This window comes from Crinia signifera, chromosome 9, assembly GCF_055691185.1.
Source record: "Crinia signifera chromosome 9, ASM5569118v1, whole genome shotgun sequence".
NCBI classification, from domain to species: domain Eukaryota; kingdom Metazoa; phylum Chordata; class Amphibia; order Anura; family Myobatrachidae; genus Crinia; species Crinia signifera.
In genome coordinates this window covers 141630506-141649328 of record NC_139225.1, presented here as the reverse complement: position 1 = coordinate 141649328, position 18823 = coordinate 141630506, and the positions used below count along the sequence as shown (strand labels likewise).

Here is an 18823-nt window from a genome sequence, read left to right as displayed (position 1 = left end):
GCCTGTTCAAAAATACTTTTCCGGTACAGATGGTGAGAGCCCTGGTGTTATACTGTACAATACTTACCAACCGCGCTCAGAGACTCCTCCTCCAGCTGGGTGGGGGCAGAGGTGGCCCTCTCCTCCTGGGTGGCGGCAGGGAGGCTTTCTGGAGCTGCAAATGTCAAAAAAAAAAAGGACAAAATAAAGAGGCTGTATCGTGCAAGCAGGGGTATTTTTGAACAGGCTCCAGCAGGAACTGATGCCCTTACTCTGCTTCACTCTCTGACAAAATCCTCCCCACAGTAGATGGACAAACCCATGTGCACAGCAGGCGAGGCAGTGCAAAATGACACACCCAAATCTACTGTACAGTACATACTGTAATTCTCTCTGCGCAAGTCCAGTAACACCTGCCTCACCTGCAGTGCACATGGGTTTGTCCATCCAAGAAGGATTTTGTCAGAGAGTGAAGAAGAACAAGGGCCTCAGTACATGCTGGAGCCTGTTCAAAAATACTTTTCCGGTACAGATGGTGAGAGCCCTGGTGTTATACTGTACAATACTTACCAACCGCGCTCAGAGACTCCTCCTCCAGCTGGGTGGGGGCAGAGGTGGCCCTCTCCTCCTGGTTGGCGGCAGGGAGGCTTTCTGGAGCTGCAAATGTCAAAAAAAAAAGGACAAAATAAAGAGGCTGTATCGTGCAAGCAGGGGTATTTTTGAACAGGCTCCAGCAGGAACTGATGCCCTTACTCTGCTTCACTCTCTGACAAAATCCTCCCCACAGTAGATGGACAAACCCATGTGCACAGCAGGCGAGGCAGTGCAAAATGACACACCCAAATCTACTGTACAGTACATACTGTAATTCTCTCTGCGCAAGTCCAGTAACACCTGCCTCACCTGCAGTGCACATGGGTTTGTCCATCCAAGAAGGATTTTGTCAGAGAGTGAAGAAGAACAAGGGCCTCAGTACATGCTGGAGCCTGTTCAAAAATACTTTTCCGGTACAGATGGTGAGAGCCCTGGTGTTATACTGTACAATACTTACCAACCGCGCTCAGAGACTCCTCCTCCAGCTGGGTGGGGGCAGAGGTGGCCCTCTCCTCCTGGGTGGCGGCAGGGAGGCTTTCTGGAGCTGCAAATGTCAAAAAAAAAAAGGACAAAATAAAGAGGCTGTATCGTGCAAGCAGGGGTATTTTTGAACAGGCTCCAGCAGGAACTGATGCCCTTACTCTGCTTCACTCTCTGACAAAATCCTCCCCACAGTAGATGGACAAACCCATGTGCACAGCAGGCGAGGCAGTGCAAAATGACACACCCAAATCTACTGTACAGTACATACTGTAATTCTCTCTGCGCAAGTCCAGTAACACCTGCCTCACCTGCAGTGCACATGGGTTTGTCCATCCAAGAAGGATTTTGTCAGAGAGTGAAGAAGAACAAGGGCCTCAGTACATGCTGGAGCCTGTTCAAAAATACTTTTCCGGTACAGATGGTGAGAGCCCTGGTGTTATACTGTACAATACTTACCAACCGCGCTCAGAGACTCCTCCTCCAGCTGGGTGGGGGCAGAGGTGGCCCTCTCCTCCTGGGTGGCGGCAGGGAGGCTTTCTGGAGCTGCAAATGTCAAAAAAAAAAAGGACAAAATAAAGAGGCTGTATCGTGCAAGCAGGGGTATTTTTGAACAGGCTCCAGCAGGAACTGATGCCCTTACTCTGCTTCACTCTCTGACAAAATCCTCCCCACAGTAGATGGACAAACCCATGTGCACAGCAGGCGAGGCAGTGCAAAATGACACACCCAAATCTACTGTACAGTACATACTGTAATTCTCTCTGCGCAAGTCCAGTAACACCTGCCTCACCTGCAGTGCACATGGGTTTGTCCATCCAAGAAGGATTTTGTCAGAGAGTGAAGAAGAACAAGGGCCTCAGTACATGTTGGAGCCTGTTCAAAAATACTTTTCCGGTACAGATGGTGAGAGCCCTGGTGTTATACTGTACAATACTTACCAACCGCGCTCAGAGACTCCTCCTCCAGCTGGGTGGGGGCAGAGGTGGCCCTCTCCTCCTGGGTGGCGGCAGGGAGGCTTTCTGGAGCTGCAAATGTAAAAAAAAAAAAGGACAAAATAAAGAGGCTGTATCGTGCAAGCAGGGGTATTTTTGAACAGGCTCCAGCAGGAACTGATGCCCTTACTCTGCTTCACTCTCTGACAAAATCCTCCCCACAGTAGATGGACAAACCCATGTGCACAGCAGGCGAGGCAGTGCAAAATGACACACCCAAATCTACTGTACAGTACATACTGTAATTCTCTCTGCGCAAGTCCAGTAACACCTGCCTCACCTGCAGTGCACATGGGTTTGTCCATCCAAGAAGGATTTTGTCAGAGAGTGAAGAAGAACAAGGGCCTCAGTACATGCTGGAGCCTGTTCAAAAATACTTTTCCGGTACAGATGGTGAGAGCCCTGGTGTTATACTGTACAATACTTACCAACCGCGCTCAGAGACTCCTCCTCCAGCTGGGTGGGGGCAGAGGTGGCCCTCTCCTCCTGGGTGGCGGCAGGGAGGCTTTCTGGAGCTGCAAATGTAAAAAAAAAAAGGACAAAATAAAGAGGCTGTATCGTGCAAGCAGGGGTATTTTTGAACAGGCTCCAGCAGGAACTGATGCCCTTACTCTGCTTCACTCTCTGACAAAATCCTCCCCACAGTAGATGGACAAACCCATGTGCACAGCAGGCGAGGCAGTGCAAAATGACACACCCAAATCTACTGTACAGTACATACTGTAATTCTCTCTGCGCAAGTCCAGTAACACCTGCCTCACCTGCAGTGCACATGGGTTTGTCCATCCAAGAAGGATTTTGTCAGAGAGTGAAGAAGAACAAGGGCCTCAGTACATGCTGGAGCCTGTTCAAAAATACTTTTCCGGTACAGATGGTGAGAGCCCTGGTGTTATACTGTACAATACTTACCAACCGCGCTCAGAGACTCCTCCTCCAGCTGGGTGGGGGCAGAGGTGGCCCTCTCCTCCTGGGTGGCGGCAGGGAGGCTTTCTGGAGCTGCAAATGTCAAAAAAAAAAAGGACAAAATAAAGAGGCTGTATCGTGCAAGCAGGGGTATTTTTGAACAGGCTCCAGCAGGAACTGATGCCCTTACTCTGCTTCACTCTCTGACAAAATCCTCCCCACAGTAGATGGACAAACCCATGTGCACAGCAGGCGAGGCAGTGCAAAATGACACACCCAAATCTACTGTACAGTACATACTGTAATTCTCTCTGCGCAAGTCCAGTAACACCTGCCTCACCTGCAGTGCACATGGGTTTGTCCATCCAAGAAGGATTTTGTCAGAGAGTGAAGAAGAACAAGGGCCTCAGTACATGTTGGAGCCTGTTCAAAAATACTTTTCCGGTACAGATGGTGAGAGCCCTGGTGTTATACTGTACAATACTTACCAACCGCGCTCAGAGACTCCTCCTCCAGCTGGGTGGGGGCAGAGGTGGCCCTCTCCTCCTGGGTGGCGGCAGGGAGGCTTTCTGGAGCTGCAAATGTAAAAAAAAAAAAGGACAAAATAAAGAGGCTGTATCGTGCAAGCAGGGGTATTTTTGAACAGGCTCCAGCAGGAACTGATGCCCTTACTCTGCTTAACAGAAAAAACAACAAATAGAACTGCGCAGTATAGGGGGAAATAGTATATGCAATTTAATTATACCAATATAAAACTCAAGTAAAACATACACAAACAAATTTAAATTAAAACACAATTTATGTGCACAACCGGTTGTGTCAGAATTAATAGGTTTAAAACCAAGTAGATTTTGCTTCCTTAATTTCTCATGGCCGTGTTAGTATGTTAGTTGTAAAAGATACTGATTAGGTCACAGTCTTGGTATGGATTAGTAGATATTACTGTCCAGGTTTTGTTATGTCTGGCCAGACAGTATTATGTTAGGGGTACCTTACAGCTGCCACCTGTAGTTCCTCCGGCCTCCCAGTGGATGGTGCTGAATCACCTGTGTTTGTCCAACTATGTCTGGAGTCGCCTTCGGTCTTGTGGGCTGATAGTAAGCCTGTATGGATTCCCCTATGGTGCAAAAAAAGATTTTGTAAATATCCAACGCGTTTCCCCGCCTCCGTTTATGGTCTCAGCGGCTTTCTCAAGGAAGGAAAGTGGAAGGTAGCAAGTGAATGTCTCTTAATCAGGTCTTATATTTATACCTCAGGATGGTCTGAGCGGTGTGGCTTAGCGCCGTCTTGCCGTTTCCGGCTATGCGGCGGCTTTTCGTTGTTTGTTACCTGGTTTCCGGTCCGTGCGTTCCACTGGACCGGAAGCGCGTCACTCTGCGTTTCATTTGGCCGTCATTGAAGTGTCCGTTGTTTGTATTCCCTTGATTTCGGCTGCGTAAGTTGTAGCGGCCATTTTTGTTAAGGGAATATGCCATTTCTATAAGCAGATATGTCAGTTTGGAGTATTTCAAAGTCTATAGCGGCCTTTATTCTTTAGGGAAGTCAGGGAAGCATACTTTCGACCAAAAGCTCTCTTATATGAATTCAATCCATTTTGGGTATATCGCGTTTCTGTAAATAGCCATTATACATTAGGCTGCGGATGTTTTTATTTATATTTTTTCCCTCTATTTCCACCGCATTTTATCAAATTAGCAATATATCGATAGACGCTCAGTGGACATTTTGTCCCAATAGCAGCAACATACATATATCGCATTTTTATATATATATGAATAGCCATTATGCGATAGGCTACGGATATTTTTATACATTCTATCCCAACCCTATTTTATCAAATTAACAATATATCAATAGACAATCAGTAAACATATTGTAAATAATAATAATAACAAAGAAAATAAAGAGAAAACTCTATGGCTATATAGGACTGATGGTTTTTTAGCGCTGTGTGGTCCTCCTTCGAAACAACTATGGTGTATAGTATGCACCCATATGAGGGTAATTTTATGTGTGTTAGCAATTCATTTCGACCACTCTGTGTGGCCTTTTTTCTGGTCCTTTGTCACACAGAGAAATGGTTGACATGAATCCATTATTGGAATGAACGCAACTTTTTTTAAGTGTTGTACCAACATCTCTATCCTGTCAAGATACCTAGATCCATGGAATCTGGATATATTGATATATTGATATATGGATCTACCTATGTTGAGATCTATAGTAATAACTGTTTCGCCTTAAAATATAGGTGTGTTCAGATCTAGCTGTATGTACATGTATATACACATAGAGGGAAAAAAATAATATAAAAAGAACACATATGTGTGTATATATATGTATATAAAAAAGAGACATATATATGTAGATATGTGCATTATCAAAATTGGTCTGTTCTCCCCCTTTCTCCCTCTTCCCCCCCCCTTTTTTTCTTCATTTCCTTTTTCTCCATTTCCTCTTTCTTAGTTTCTGCCTTTCATTCTAAAAAAGGCTCTGTATTACCCATTACAGTATAGTATATCATATTTAGCGATTTTTGCCCTTGAGATATGGACTCCTCCATATACATTATTAAAAAATTAGTAGGTGGATGTAAAATGAATGTCTTTGGATACATGATATATTTATGTTGTTACCATTAGGACAATATGTTTACTGATTGTCTATTGATATATTGTTAATTTGATAAAATAGGGTTGGGATAGAATGTATAAAAATATCCGTAGCCTATCGCATAATGGCTATTCATATATATATAAAAATGCGATATATGTATGTTGCTGCTATTGGGACAAAATGTCCACTGAGCGTCTATCGATATATTGCTAATTTGATAAAATGCGGTGGAAATAGAGGGAAAAAATATAAATAAAAACATCCGCAGCCTAATGTATAATGGCTATTTACAGAAACGCGATATACCCAAAATGGATTGAATTCATATAAGAGAGCTTTTGGTCGAAAGTATGCTTCCCTGACTTCCCTAAAGAATAAAGGCCGCTATAGACTTTGAAATACTCCAAACTGACATATCTGCTTATAGAAATGGCATATTCCCTTAACAAAAATGGCCGCTACAACTTACGCAGCCGAAATCAAGGGAATACAAACAACGGACACTTCAATGACGGCCAAATGAAACGCAGAGTGACGCGCTTCCGGTCCAGTGGAACGCACGGACCGGAAACCAGGTAACAAACAACGAAAAGCCGCCGCATAGCCGGAAACGGCAAGACGGCGCTAAGCCACACCGCTCAGACCATCCTGAGGTATAAATATAAGACCTGATTAAGAGACATTCACTTGCTACCTTCCACTTTCCTTCCTTGAGAAAGCCGCTGAGACCATAAACGGAGGCGGGGAAACGCGTTGGATATTTACAAAATCTTTTTTTGCACCATAGGGGAATCCATACAGGCTTACTATCAGCCCACAAGACCGAAGGCGACTCCAGACATAGTTGGACAAACACAGGTGATTCAGCACCATCCACTGGGAGGCCGGAGGAACTACAGGTGGCAGCTGTAAGGTACCCCTAACATAATACTGTCTGGCCAGACATAACAAAACCTGGACAGTAATATCTACTAATCCATACCAAGACTGTGACCTAATCAGTATCTTTTACAACTAACATACTAACACGGCCATGAGAAATTAAGGAAGCAAAATCTACTTGGTTTTAAACCTATTAATTCTGACACAACCGGTTGTGCACATAAATTGTGTTTTAATTTAAATTTGTTTGTGTATGTTTTACTTGAGTTTTATATTGGTATAATTAAATTGCATATACTATTTCCCCCTATACTGCGCAGTTCTATTTGTTGTTTTTTCTGTTAACTAACCTGGGGAATTGAGCTGTCCCCCACAGAACAGCAGCAGTCTATGAGGTGTGATAGTCCGTGCTACTGTATATTACGGATTAGGTAGGTCAAGCCACCCGCAGCGCAGGACTTAATCAAAATTTCGCTTCTGTCTACCTATTAGCTCAAATAAGCCCAGCTGCAGCGAGTGGTTTGGACTATATAATTATATATTTAGAAATAATTGTTTTAATTTTTTGATTAAAAGAAATGGCCTCTCTTAGGTGCATTTCTGAAAGGATAGAAAGGAGGAGTGTATATCTTAAGGGCAAATCGGACGGTTCATCATCTAATATAAGGGATGATGGCGGTCCGACGGATATGCATAGGGTTTTCAATGAAATGGAAGATCTTTGCTTAGCAGAGACAAGACACTGGTGGGACCAGGTCACTCTCCAAAAATATCTGGACAGTGACATGATACCAAGAGGGTTGAGAGTAAATAAATCTCCCACCTTTGGCGATGATCAGACTTTTACAGAGGAATGGAATAACATCTTAAAAAACTGCTCTAAAAGTCTGATCAAATTACTAATTAAATATAGAGAGGAACAGGTAAAAGTAATACAGGAAAAAATTGAACAAACACACCTTTTTTTAAAAAAATTTGAAAACAATCAGGAGTTTAAGGAACGAGATAATAAGGTAAATGAAAAAATAGAAAGATTTGAACAGGAATTGATTGCACGTAAAGACAACAAAATGGATAGAGACAGCAGAGATTATGAAAGAAATGAGGTTTATACATATAATAAAAAATTCCAAGAAAAAAAGAGATCTAATTCATTTAGAACAAGAGAAGGACCACAATCAGCCAAAAGAGTAAGATTCCAACAAAATACTAATAATAAAAATCAGTACCAGACGAATTATAGAGAATTTAACAAAGGACCAAGAAGAGAAAGAAATAATTCCTATAACCATAGAGAAGATTTTACAAACAGATACTCAAGCCTAAGTGACTATGAGTCTCCAAGGAGGCCCCATTATAAACAAAGAAGAAACAGATTCAATAGTGGCCCATCCGAAACCGAGGATGAATATGAAGCACCCCTAAGAGAAAGAGTTTTTTTAGGCCAGGGCAAAACCAGCCTGAGGCCTACAAAAACTCCATTAAAAAGAAACCGAGAAAGAGACGAAGGGGATGTAGAGGAGGCAGAAGAGTCCAGATCAAAAAAGACTCTGAGCATAAGATAGCCCCTAGCGGAAAAGGAATATATAACCTTTCATCCAAAGAATTGACAGAGGATGAGGTCAGACTATTAGAAAAGGGTTTAAACTTTGCCCCTGTCAGCAAACCTAATATTTTTAAACTCTTTGTGGATCTAAATAGGTACACAAGAACTTTGAGCCGTAAAAGGTTTTTTGCTAATAAAGCACTAAAGGATACAAATAATACTGGCGGTTCCCCTATTTTTCTAGACCAGGGAGACAACGAGGCACTCGAAATATTAGAAGGCTTGCAAAATGAATCCACAATAACTAATGACAAAATTGAGAGTGAAATTAAAATCTATGATACAAAAAGATTCAAAAACAAGTCAGAATTCTATCCCCTTCAACACAAAGGCCCATTTGTAGACTGCTTTTATAATACAACACTAAGGCAGTTTAAAGAAATGTGCGATAAGGCTGATAAAAAACCCATCAGGGACAATCTAAGCAAAGGAGAACGAGAAGCCATAAAACAGCTTTGCAAAGACGACACAGTTACTATTAAACCGGCTGATAAGGGCGGTGGGATCGTGATGCTGAACACTGCAGACTATATAGCCGAAAGTCTGAGACAATTGAACGATAAAATCTTTTACAGTGTTCTGGGTCATGATCCCACCGCCCCCTATCAGAAAAAACTGCATCTGATGTTGGATGAGGCACTTGCAGAAGGTGCGATATCCAGGGAAACTGCACAATTTTTATTTGTTAAATTTCCTATCACACCCACATTTTATTATTTGCCCAAAATTCACAAGTCACTAAACACCCCACCCGGTCGTCCCATTATTTCTGGTGTAGGGTCACTCACTAATAATTTGTCCTCTTTTGTTGATTTTTATTTACAAAAGTACGTAGTGGATCTGAAATCGTATATTAAAGATACGAAACACTTTCTAAATATAATCAACGATATTAAGTGGAAAGAAACGTATCATCTGGTAACCTGCGATGTGGAGGCATTGTACTCCAATATCCCACACAAACTAGGGATAAACGCAGTAGATTATTACCTCTCAAAAGATGAGGAGATATCGGATCCCCTACGCGCTTTTTTATTACACTCTATTCAGTTTATTTTAGAGCACAATTACTTTTTATTTGATTCACGATATTATTTACAAACACGGGGGACCGCTATGGGGACTAGGTTCGCCCCGAGCTTCGCCAACCTGTACATGGGAGTGGTCGAGGACCGACATGTGTGGGGAGGCGGGTTCGGGGCGAACCTAGCCCTATACGGACGATATATAGACGATTTGTTTATTATTTGGGATGGGGATTTAGAATCACTTCAAAATTTCACTGATCAATTAAATCTTAATAAATTCGGGCTTAAATTTACTAGTAACCACAGCACTAGTCACATTAGTTTCCTGGATGTCGCCCTTCATGTAAACAATAATACGCTGACAACTGAAACTTATATAAAGCCAGTTGATCAGAATCGATATCTGGACTACCAAAGTTCACATGCAGATAGTTGGAAAAAAAACATCCCGAAGGGACAGCTGGTTCGTATAAAAAGAAATTGCTCAACGAATGAGGCCTATTTCAAACAGGCAGACGTATTGTTAGAATCATTTCGAGAACAGGGTTACCCAGAAACTATCCTTAACCAAGCAAAACAAGAAGTGGATATAATGGATAGAACGAATCTACTGGGTAGAAATAATACTAAAGCAAAACAAAGCTCAATAAAAGAGAGTGGAGATAGAATGACAGGCCTTTTCATAACCCAGTATAATGGATGTGCAAAAGAGATTAGAAATATAATAAAAAATAATACTGCCATGCTATTACAAGACCCTCTCTTGAAAGATGAGATTCAACATGATGGCAGAATGATCTTTCGCAAAGCAGATAATTTAAAATCGAAATTAATACACAGCCATTTTCTAAACATAGATAAAAAAGGGAAAAGAGAGGACACTAACAGTGAATTAAATTGGTTACCCCCAAAGCCAAACGGATACCATCGATGTGGTAAAGAAAAATGCCTAATATGCCGAATGGCACCTAGAAAAACAACTAGCTATAAATCTACCACTAACGGCGAAGTGTTCCAAATAGAAAATTTCATAAATTGTGGCTCTACCTATGTGATCTATTTGCTCTCCTGCGGTTGCGGAAAGCAATACATAGGTAGAACGACTAGAACACTACATGTGAGAGGAATGGAACATAGGAGGAATATACTCAATGGAGTAAAAACACACCCAGTTTCAAGCCATATACATAGATGTCAGGGAGGAAGAGTGGATGATGTTACAATAATTGGGATTGAAATCATAAAAAGTACAAATAGAGGTGGCGACAGATTTGGTCGACTATGTCGCCGTGAAGCATTCTGGATCTACAGAATGGACTCTTTGATGCCAAACGGCTTAAATGATGCAATAGAACTAAACAACATTTAATTATAACCTATACATTGGGGGTCACATCTATTTTTTAATACTATTGTTATTATTATTTTTTCAATTATTTATCTTTTCATATTTTCTCATTTGTGTATGTATAAGCATCAAAAAAAAAAAAAAAAAAAAAAAAAAAAGAGAAACAGATTGTGTCTAGAGGATGTAACATCCCTTTCCAGCCCCCCACGTCTCTCCTCTATTTGTGAACTAGTAGTAACTATAATCTAAATTGCAACACAACGTCTTTGCATCAGGTGCATCTTCCTCCTCATTCTTCCCTCTCTGTCCTCTCCACTTTGTTTCGCTGGTAATACCAAAACATACCATCTCTACATCAGGTGCAGCATCCTCCTCATCCTTTCCCTTTCCGTCCTCTCCACTTCTTTTCGCTGGTAATACCAGAACATGGGTGTTATGGTCTGTCGGGGCATCAAATCTGAGACCCCTGCACGTGTGGTACCGGAAGTCCATCTGGACCATATGTGCAGAGGCACAGAAGATACCAGGACAAAAACCAATCAGGCAATATATGTTCCTGATTTGAAAGTATGTTTGAAGATATGATATAGTCATAATGGAATAATATGATGAGAATAATGAGTCTTTAAATGTATCACTGTTTATTTGGTTAACAAACTACAAATAAATAATAATAATAACAAAGAAAATAAAGAGAAAACTCTATGGCTATATAGGACTGATGGTTTTTTAGCGCTGTGTGGTCCTCCTTCGAAACAACTATGGTGTATAGTATGCACCCATATGAGGGTAATTTTATGTGTGTTAGCAATTCATTTCGACCACTCTGTGTGGCCTTTTTTCTGGTCCTTTGTCACACAGAGAAATGGTTGACATGAATCCATTATTGGAATGAACGCAACTTTTTTTAAGTGTTGTACCAACATCTCTATCCTGTCAAGATACCTAGATCCATGGAATCTGGATATATTGATATATTGATATATGGATCTACCTATGTTGAGATCTATAGTAATAACTGTTTCGCCTTAAAATATAGGTGTGTTCAGATCTAGCTGTATGTACATGTATATACACATAGAGGGAAAAAAATAATATAAAAAGAACACATATGTGTGTATATATATGTATATAAAAAAGAGACATATATATGTAGATATGTGCATTATCAAAATTGGTCTGTTCTCCCCCTTTCTCCCTCTTCCCCCCCCCTTTTTTTCTTCATTTCCTTTTTCTCCATTTCCTCTTTCTTAGTTTCTGCCTTTCATTCTAAAAAAGGCTCTGTATTACCCATTACAGTATAGTATATCATATTTAGCGATTTTTGCCCTTGAGATATGGACTCCTCCATATACATTATTAAAAAATTAGTAGGTGGATGTAAAATGAATGTCTTTGGATACATGATATATTTATGTTGTTACCATTAGGACAATATGTTTACTGATTGTCTATTGATATATTGTTAATTTGATAAAATAGGGTTGGGATAGAATGTATAAAAATATCCGTAGCCTATCGCATAATGGCTATTCATATATATATAAAAATGCGATATATGTATGTTGCTGCTATTGGGACAAAATGTCCACTGAGCGTCTATCGATATATTGCTAATTTGATAAAATGCGGTGGAAATAGAGGGAAAAAATATAAATAAAAACATCCGCAGCCTAATGTATAATGGCTATTTACAGAAACGCGATATACCCAAAATGGATTGAATTCATATAAGAGAGCTTTTGGTCGAAAGTATGCTTCCCTGACTTCCCTAAAGAATAAAGGCCGCTATAGACTTTGAAATACTCCAAACTGACATATCTGCTTATAGAAATGGCATATTCCCTTAACAAAAATGGCCGCTACAACTTACGCAGCCGAAATCAAGGGAATACAAACAACGGACACTTCAATGACGGCCAAATGAAACGCAGAGTGACGCGCTTCTGGTCCAGTGGAACGCACGGACCGGAAACCAGGTAACAAACAACGAAAAGCCGCCGCATAGCCGGAAACGGCAAGACGGCGCTAAGCCACACCGCTCAGACCATCCTGAGGTATAAATATAAGACCTGATTAAGAGACATTCACTTGCTACCTTCCACTTTCCTTCCTTGAGAAAGCCGCTGAGACCATAAACGGAGGCGGGGAAACGCGTTGGATATTTACAAAATCTTTTTTTGCACCATAGGGGAATCCATACAGGCTTACTATCAGCCCACAAGACCGAAGGCGACTCCAGACATAGTTGGACAAACACAGGTGATTCAGCACCATCCACTGGGAGGCCGGAGGAACTACAGGTGGCAGCTGTAAGGTACCCCTAACATAATACTGTCTGGCCAGACATAACAAAACCTGGACAGTAATATCTACTAATCCATACCAAGACTGTGACCTAATCAGTATCTTTTACAACTAACATACTAACACGGCCATGAGAAATTAAGGAAGCAAAATCTACTTGGTTTTAAACCTATTAATTCTGACACAACCGGTTGTGCACATAAATTGTGTTTTAATTTAAATTTGTTTGTGTATGTTTTACTTGAGTTTTATATTGGTATAATTAAATTGCATATACTATTTCCCCCTATACTGCGCAGTTCTATTTGTTGTTTTTTCTGTTAACTAACCTGGGGAATTGAGCTGTCCCCCACAGAACAGCAGCAGTCTATGAGGTGTGATAGTCCGTGCTACTGTATATTACGGATTAGGTAGGTCAAGCCACCCGCAGCGCAGGACTTAATCAAAATTTCGCTTCTTACTCTGCTTCACTCTCTGACAAAATCCTCCCCACAGTAGATGGACAAACCCATGTGCACAGCAGGCGAGGCAGTGCAAAATGACACACCCAAATCTACTGTACAGTACATACTGTAATTCTCTCTGCGCAAGTCCAGTAACACCTGCCTCACCTGCAGTGCACATGGGTTTGTCCATCCAAGAAGGATTTTGTCAGAGAGTGAAGAAGAACAAGGGCCTCAGTACATGCTGGAGCCTGTTCAAAAATACTTTTCCGGTACAGATGGTGAGAGCCCTGGTGTTATACTGTACAATACTTACCAACCGCGCTCAGAGACTCCTCCTCCAGCTGGGTGGGGGCAGAGGTGGCCCTCTCCTCCTGGGTGGCGGCAGGGAGGCTTTCTGGAGCTGCAAATGTCAAAAAAAAAAGGACAAAATAAAGAGGCTGTATCGTGCAAGCAGGGGTATTTTTGAACAGGCTCCAGCAGGAACTGATGCCCTTACTCTGCTTCACTCTCTGACAAAATCCTCCCCACAGTAGATGGACAAACCCATGTGCACAGCAGGCGAGGCAGTGCAAAATGACACACCCAAATCTACTGTACAGTACATACTGTAATTCTCTCTGCGCAAGTCCAGTAACACCTGCCTCACCTGCAGTGCACATGGGTTTGTCCATCCAAGAAGGATTTTGTCAGAGAGTGAAGAAGAACAAGGGCCTCAGTACATGCTGGAGCCTGTTCAAAAATACTTTTCCGGTACAGATGGTGAGAGCCCTGGTGTTATACTGTACAATACTTACCAACCGCGCTCAGAGACTCCTCCTCCAGCTGGGTGGGGGCAGAGGTGGCCCTCTCCTCCTGGGTGGCGGCAGGGAGGCTTTCTGGAGCTGCAAATGTCAAAAAAAAAAGGACAAAATAAAGAGGCTGTATCGTGCAAGCAGGGGTATTTTTGAACAGGCTCCAGCAGGAACTGATGCCCTTACTCTGCTTCACTCTCTGACAAAATCCTCCCCACAGTAGATGGACAAACCCATGTGCACAGCAGGCGAGGCAGTGCAAAATGACACACCCAAATCTACTGTACAGTACATACTGTAATTCTCTCTGCGCAAGTCCAGTAACACCTGCCTCACCTGCAGTGCACATGGGTTTGTCCATCCAAGAAGGATTTTGTCAGAGAGTGAAGAAGAACAAGGGCCTCAGTACATGCTGGAGCCTGTTCAAAAATACTTTTCCGGTACAGATGGTGAGAGCCCTGGTGTTATACTGTACAATACTTACCAACCGCGCTCAGAGACTCCTCCTCCAGCTGGGTGGGGGCAGAGGTGGCCCTCTCCTCCTGGGTGGCGGCAGGGAGGCTTTCTGGAGCTGCAAATGTCAAAAAAAAAAAGGACAAAATAAAGAGGCTGTATCGTGCAAGCAGGGGTATTTTTGAACAGGCTCCAGCAGGAACTGATGCCCTTACTCTGCTTCACTCTCTGACAAAATCCTCCCCACAGTAGATGGACAAACCCATGTGCACAGCAGGCGAGGCAGTGCAAAATGACACACCCAAATCTACTGTACAGTACATACTGTAATTCTCTCTGCGCAAGTCCAGTAACACCTGCCTCACCTGCCGTGCACATGGGTTTGTCCATCCAAGAAGGATTTTGTCAGAGAGTGAAGAAGAACAAGGGCCTCAGTACATGCTGGAGCCTGTTCAAAAATACTTTTCCGGTACAGATGGTGAGAGCCCTGGTGTTATACTGTACAATACTTACCAACCGCGCTCAGAGACTCCTCCTCCAGCTGGGTGGGGGCAGAGGTGGCCCTCTCCTCCTGGGTGGCGGCAGGGAGGCTTTCTGGAGCTGCAAATGTCAAAAAAAAAAGGACAAAATAAAGAGGCTGTATCGTGCAAGCAGGGGTATTTTTGAACAGGCTCCAGCAGGAACTGATGCCCTTACTCTGCTTCACTCTCTGACAAAATCCTCCCCACAGTAGATGGACAAACCCATGTGCACAGCAGGCGAGGCAGTGCAAAATGACACACCCAAATCTACTGTACAGTACATACTGTAATTCTCTCTGCGCAAGTCCAGTAACACCTGCCTCACCTGCAGTGCACATGGGTTTGTCCATCCAAGAAGGATTTTGTCAGAGAGTGAAGAAGAACAAGGGCCTCAGTACATGCTGGAGCCTGTTCAAAAATACTTTTCCGGTACAGATGGTGAGAGCCCTGGTGTTATACTGTACAATACTTACCAACCGCGCTCAGAGACTCCTCCTCCAGCTGGGTGGGGGCAGAGGTGGCCCTCTCCTCCTGGGTGGCGGCAGGGAGGCCTTCTGGAGCTGCGACATCCACTGGGACTGCGGAAAAGCACACAAAAAAACTACTGTGCTGTACAGTACTGTATATTCTCTAACACGAACATACTGTACTATAAAGTACAATGTGTTAAGGTACTGTATCAACACTACAGTACATACTGTACTGTGCAGTACATAACAGTACAGTACAGTACAGTACCTGCCAAAATGACCCATTCCAGGAGGGATGAAATGCTGTGGTCCTGTACAGTATCCCACATGTTTGAAAGTCAATATGCAATGTTCCGCTCTGTACTGTATACAGTATACTGTACTGTACTTACAGTGGCGGTGCTGTCTCTCCCGCAGCGTCATCCTGCTGATACCTGGAAAAATAAGAAATACAGTGCGTAAGGCATACTGTAATTACTGCAGATACAGTATTTGTAGGCCCCATATCAAAAGTTTGTAAGGGCCCACAATTTACTGTACAGTACTGTACAGTATGTCATGAAAACCAATGCTGTAGGAAATCACCCATGGCAACAAGCATGTACTGTACAGCATACAGTAGTTGCCTTCCCTCTTCAGCAGGAGACTCCCTGAAATACTGCACAGTACTGTAGCAGCAATCTCCATCTCTCTCTCATTAGTCCTACACATTATGCCATACTGTACACCAAAATACTGTACAGTACCTACTGTATTACAGTACAGTATGTACAGTATTTTACCACATTCCATAATGTCCATTACCCATTACTACACACACTATAATGCTCATTGCATATTAGGGGGTTAACATGCTCGTTGCCATGGGATGAACCTGGTCTTCCAGGTGTTGCACACTCTGGAAGGGATTAACATGCTCATTGCAAAGAATTTACTGTACAGTACATGATCTGCCATGGATTCCGGGGGTTAACATGTTGACATCACCCCAACCATGGGCTGGAAACCAGGTCTGGTGGCTGCAGGAATGGGAATGTAAGAAGTGGGGTCCAGGCCCTGGAGTTGGAGAGCGGAACAATGCTCAGAAGGACCTGTCTAATACTGCTCCCCCCAAATCTGTATCAATACCACTGCTGAACAGCTGACTCTGGCGCTCTCAGACCCGGTCCAAAAAACCTCTCTGTCCAGGTCAGCGCCCCCCCCACACACAATACAGTATCTCCATGTACAGTACAGTAGTGTACTGTATGGAAGTACTGTAGACACACCCTTCAGGTGGAGAATGACACACCCCCTAATTCTAAATTCTAATTCTAATAGCAAGTTCTGTAAAATCTACCTGAACAGTTGTACAGCAATCAGCACATTAAAAAAAAATACAGGTACAGTATACTGTAAAATCCCCCATGGCAACAAGTAAAAAAATACTGTATACAATAGCACTCAACATTGTACAGGTATGTACAGTACTTACTTTGCCTGAGGGAGTCCAGCAGTTGAGGGTCCCGACGGACCAGGTCGGACCATCTCCTCTGGAGGCTCCTAACTGGCCTGTCTCTATGGAACCTCACCCTGATGGCTTGACGGGCCCCCTGGTAGGCCTCCACAATCTCCCGATTAGAGACCAGGAGCCTGTCCCGCCAAGCCACCAGGGTGAGGAGCTCCCCTCTGCCAAAGGGCCTTGCCCTCCTGACTCTGCCAGTGTCCGACATACTGAACAGGTCCAGGTACAGTACTAGCGATACTGATAATGGCGCCTACAGTATACTGCAATAGCGTGTGCGCCGTGCGTCCTATGCGCCGTGCGTCCTATGCGCCGTGCGTCCTATGCGCCGTGCGTCCTGTGCGGAACAGCGTCCCATTCTGTGCGCCCGCCGCTGAGTAGTGGGTACAGTAGTTTATCAGTAGTTTATCAGTAGTTTTTATATACTGTAATACATTACTTATACAATATACTGTAAAATGTAATACTATACTGTAAATATAAATAATTATATTTTAATCACACAGTATATTGTCAATAATTATATCTTAGTTAAAACTGTAAAATTTGATACTATAATATTAAAGGTTTAACGCCGTAATCGAACACGGGTCTCCGGCGTGAAACACCATGCAGATAACCACTACACTACAGCCAAGAACTGTACAGTGTAATGACTACTATACTACCATGACTGATTCTACACCCAGCCTGTAGCTTAACAGTCAGGAGCTGATTGGACGGCATTTTCCACTTCTCCTCCCTTATCACCGCTTCATACTGTAAATCTACCCATCAGTAACTTACCGCACAATACTGTGAATGTAATGCTGCAAAACCATATTGTGACCAAGTTTCCAATATTGTGACCGCCTTTAGAACAATACTGTACTGTATACTGAGACGCATAGCGTCCGTGTCGTACAACCTTTAGAACTACAGTACGGTGTTTGATGTTACGCATTAGCGTCTGTGCGGCTACATCTCCTAACTGTCACTGCGTCTATAGACGCAGTGACAGTTAGAAGCCATGACGTACATGTACGTCATGTGTCGGGAAGTACCTCCCGGCCATGACGTACATGTACGACACTCTCTGTCCGCATCAGCATGATGCACTCTCGGCTGAAGAGACTGGATCACGCTCGTGCCAGCGGCATTAGAGAGGTGCTCATCGTATAATAAAGTTCATGTAATTCCTGCGCATCATGCACGCGCTGAAGCACAAATCTTACGCATGCGCAAATGAGGTTTTTAAAAGTGACATCTGGTGGTTGGTCTGTGATATTGCACTCGTCGTGAAGCGCCACGGCGATTCGCTACATGTATGCGCCATGGCGAGTGTCGGAAACATCGCCATAGGCGGCAATAATAAGACCCGCGCCATCTGTATAACAATAGCCCCGATTGTCTGATCATTATTCATTATTTGTTTCCTATCAGATTAACCTGGTGTGTATACCAACAGTTGAATACAAATTTATTCTATAATATTTAAATATCATTCAACTGTCTATCCTTAATGTTTGATGTTGTCTGTCTGTATGTCAAATTATAAGTTTTATGGAACCATTAAAAGTAAAATTTTATTAAAAACCTTTTTTGACATTTAAAGGAGTGCCCCCAAACAGAAGAGAGTACTTTTCTTCTTCACCTTTGGTTGGAACAAAAATCTGGTAATATCTGAGTGACAGTTTGTCAGTTTTCCAGCATTTCCAAGCAAATAGACAACTGTCATTTGTTATCATCCATAACCAGGTTTTTGTTCCAACCAGACAGATCTGAAGATAAATCTGTGTGTGTATGGCCACCTTTACGTCTGTGCATGCTGGCACTTGTGGTTTTTGGGAGGAGACCAAACTCCACCCAACCCTATATTAAATGTTTAACTCTTTTATTCATGCTTAACCCTAAGCAGCAC

At 42.8% G+C, this 18823-nt stretch overlaps 1 long non-coding RNA gene across 1 annotated transcript; it reads right to left on the bottom strand.

Moving 5' to 3' along the window:
* Positions 1 to 549: 549 nt before the first annotated feature.
* On the bottom strand, positions 550 to 1695 carry LOC146036734 (uncharacterized). The gene is made up of 3 exons (XR_014460946.1): positions 1513 to 1695; positions 1031 to 1117; positions 550 to 636 (listed from the first exon to the last, which is right to left on the bottom strand). It is a non-coding gene; the product is annotated as an uncharacterized LOC146036734 (long non-coding RNA).
* Positions 1696 to 18823: the final 17128 nt, after the last annotated feature.